This window comes from Nuphar pumila, chromosome 7 (genome assembly GCF_984573655.1).
Source record: "Nuphar pumila chromosome 7, dmNupPumi1.hap1.1, whole genome shotgun sequence".
Lineage (NCBI taxonomy): Eukaryota > Viridiplantae > Streptophyta > Magnoliopsida > Nymphaeales > Nymphaeaceae > Nuphar > Nuphar pumila.
In genome coordinates this window covers 45,637,488-45,641,476 of record NC_143255.1, presented here as the reverse complement: position 1 = coordinate 45,641,476, position 3,989 = coordinate 45,637,488, and the positions used below count along the sequence as shown (strand labels likewise).

Sequence of the window (3,989 nt, the reverse complement as noted above, 5' to 3'; positions counted from 1 at the left end):
GTTTTACTTGTTTCTTTGTTGTTATTCCACAGGATCTTGGAGATAGGATAAAAGGAAGTACCCCGGATGGATCAGGACATATGTTCACCATTAGAAGACAATTGGGAGAAGACATTTACAAGTTTCAATAGCATCCTTACGGAAGCCTCTTGGAGTCTTGCGCCTTTTTGTTCAATCTTTTCGTTTCCCCGCAAAGATTGAGGGGGGGTGTTAAAATATGTGTACTCGTACACATATATGTATGTTGAAATATAATCCTTAAATGTACATGTATATATATATATATATATATATATATATATATATATATATATATATATATATATATATATATATATATATATATATATATATATATATAAAGATACGTATACATATATATGTATACATATCTCTATTTATATATATATGAATATATATATTTTCTCTTCCTAAAATACCCTCAAGGGTATTCTTGTAATTTGTCATTTTACGCATATTCCAATTGGAATATGCATGTAATTTTTCTTTTATTTTTAGTTTTTATTTTTTTATTTTTTGTGGTTTGCGCCATCTAGGGAGGCTCCCCAAAGAGTCGTTGGGGAGCCCCCAACGACTCCTTTGGGACCCCCTATGTGGCCCCTCTCTTGTGTTATAAATAGGGGTCTCCCCTTATTCTTAACTCCTTGGAGGAGCTTATGCTCCATTGTATAAGGTTTTTACCCTATTCTTCTTATTTTCTTCAATAATATTCAACTTATGACTTTAAGTCATATTTACCCCTTTTATGGGTTTATGTATTAGCACATGATGTGCTTGTGTTGTTCCTTTGAGTGGGTATATTCGCACTTAATGTGCATGTGTATGGGTTCATTATCGAACCTAAAGTATTCAAAGCCACTTTCTAACATATATATATATATATATATATATATATATATATATATATATATATATATATATATATATATATATATATATATAGTATTAGTATTTCAACATCATGTAACTAGAAGCCTCCTCCTATCTAGCTGATTGTAAGAACGGATCTTCATGTTTATATATGTGCTTATTTATAAAATTGGACGACAACTCTTGGCCTGGTACCCAAGAAGGCTGCAACCATTAGAGAGGAATCTCATATGCCAAAGACCGGAGTCCAGAATGATACAAGTGATGAGGCCAAGAGGTTTGCTGCTGCAGCTCTGTCTGCTGTCAAGGATGTCACTGGGGCTACTACTGCTAGTAGAGGTAAAGTGGATGTATGGATTTGAGATTCTTTTCTGTATTTGCGAAGTCTTGACCCGTAGCAGTCGTTTGGTACTATAAACAAACCACATTTGCATGTTTGGTAAGGTGGTTGAGCGCTAACAAATTTGTTGAGATTAATGAAATAATGTAAGACATTTTTGAAAGTTCTAGAATAAATTGAATTTCCCAGTACAGAACATCATTGAATGCTTTAATTTAAAGTGCAATTCTGTGGCCACCAACACATTTTCCTTCTCTTTGCAAACTGCTTGCTGGCTTTTCAAGAGTTTGTGTATTACATGTAAATTTTACCAGATTCACCACTTGATGCCCAAGGTTTAAAGATTGACATGTGATTGTGTCCAACTGCTTTCTTATGATTTAGATCACCGAGGTTCGGAAATTCGCTGGAGAGGAGATTCAGGTGAAGAAGCTTGTTGAGGCCAAACTCAAAGGAGGCAGCTGACGAGTTGAATGCTTCGGCAACCCCGCAGTCTGGTCTGGATGCTGTTCTTGAGCAAATAAAGAAGAAACCAAAGCTCAGTGTCCTAGACAAGACTAAGAAGGATTGGGGAGAATTTAATGAAGAAAATGAAGGATTGGAGGATGAACTTGATACATACAAGAAGAGCTCAAATCAGTACCTTGATAAGGTGTCCTTTCTAGAAAGACTGATCTGAGGGAGTTCGAATGGGAACGAGAAATACGGTTGGCATTGCAGACAAAACGGAGACCTGAAACACAAGAAGATTTCTAGGCTACCTTGTGTCAATGAGGCTGTGATCAGCTTGATCTTCTTGTGTGCTTTGTTCACAAAATTTGGTACTTGTCCACTCAGCCTTGATTACGTTGGAGATCTTTAGACGAAAGCTGAAGGGAGATGTAATGAAATAGACAGAGAGGGTCTGTAGTCCCAGATAGCTCTATCACATTGTTTCATTATTCTGTTTCTGATCATTTTGAGAAGCATTTAGTGCAATTACCATTAACATAGTTAAGAGAAACGGAATATTTATATATATGTGTGTGTGTATTTTCTACCTTTGACTGAAGCAGTATTCTAGTGTAAAACCACTTTTTTTTAACATCAAATTGTATGGATATGATCCACATGATTTATTTAGTCAAAAAATATGATTAGGGTCTGTTATGTTAAGCAGGATTTTAAAGAAGTTCAAAAATCAACGGTTCACAATGTGCAAAAAGTTCATGATTTTCAATCTGTTATGCGGTTCCTAACAAGGAAACATGACAAACGCTTATGTGGGCTGACATTCATAAGATAAAGCTTGCAATCATTATTTTTCTAGTAGCGAATATGCTGCAGTCAAGTGCAAAACATGATTTTATTTCTTGCTTGTTCTTTCATATTCTCCTGGATATGTGCTCTGCATAAAGCTTAGCTTAACTAGAACCTGACCGTTTATTATATGTTACTTGGGGTCCACAAAATGTTAATGCCCATTGTCTGTTGCTTGGCTGAGGGCACTCCTATCCTGATTATGGAGGTGCTGAACAGGAAGGTTCCCTGCTACAACTGCGTTGTATGACTGTCTCTATATTGAAAGTCCCTACCACAATCGTGGTGTATGATTTCTCTCTCTCTCTCTCTAAAAAAAAAAAAAGTGTTCATCACCTCACAATTCCATGTTGCAATTTATTTCAGGCCAGAGCAAAAGTTTTCTAATTGCCACCACCAATAATAAAGAAACGCTTCATAAAGTTGACATACCAATAGTTTGGATCTCATAGCGTGAGCCAACACCAGTTTTATGATCTATCAATTCCATATTAAGTGTATTGAAGCTACCAGAAACTTATTGCTTACTGCATCCTCACTCTTGCATTCTTACCAATTTTCATTATTCAGATTTGTCAAAACTGATCAAGCTTGATATTGTTTCGATTCACAAGTTCTATAAATGTGGTAGTGGCCATGTTCTGTGTTCATAAGCGATCTATTTGGATCCAGTTTAGTTGAGATTTATTTGAGTTTCTATTTAGTTTTAGATCTTTCTAATATAATGGACCCATCTTGGATCCAAAATAGACTTAAGGTTTCTTGTGTTTTCCTGTAAATATTCATTATAAGGGTTTCTCAGTTAGAGGTTGATTGAATTGAGACTTATTATATTTTTAATTTTATGCATTAAAAATTGTTTATTTTTCATTAATCGTGTTTTGGTAGCGTAAATCCATAGGAGTAACATAATTTAGCTGTTTCTTCATGAATCTGGTAATGGGTTTTCATCACCATGGCCAGAGAAATGAGTTTTGAGAATTAAAATGGTAGAAAATAAAAAGAAATAGGTGATAAAAAGGGATTTATATTTGCTACAATTGATTGGGCGTGCAATCAAGTCGGGATGTAAAGTTGTTTTGACTCTATCTAACCCCAGAGATGTATTCAGCATGCTCAATTTAATAGGAATTGACTTTGGATCATGGTTTTTTGGAGTTTATGAGTTTAGAAAAAATCGATGCATTCATAACTGTTGATTTTTGGATCGCCAAAAAACCTGTATACAAATCGGATTTCGGGGATCCAAAAGTCAGTTCCCACTAAATAAAACATGTAGATCACATCTAGTGAGAAAAAACACCCAGAAAAAAGGATTCTACTATTTTTTCGAGGTCCATTGTATTTGCAATCAATTGTAGCAAATATATACCCATAAAAAAGAAATGGAAGTGTGAAACAGACAGAGACAGGGGAATAGGCAACAACAACAGCGAATGCCTCCCTTTAGGAGGACCCA

At 35.1% G+C, this 3,989-nt stretch overlaps 1 pseudogene; it reads left to right on the top strand.

The window, feature by feature from the left end:
- The first annotated feature begins 1,121 nt into the window (after positions 1–1,121).
- On the top strand, positions 1,122–2,281 carry LOC149832135 (uncharacterized; annotated as a pseudogene).
- The last annotated feature ends 1,708 nt before the right edge of the window (positions 2,282–3,989 follow it).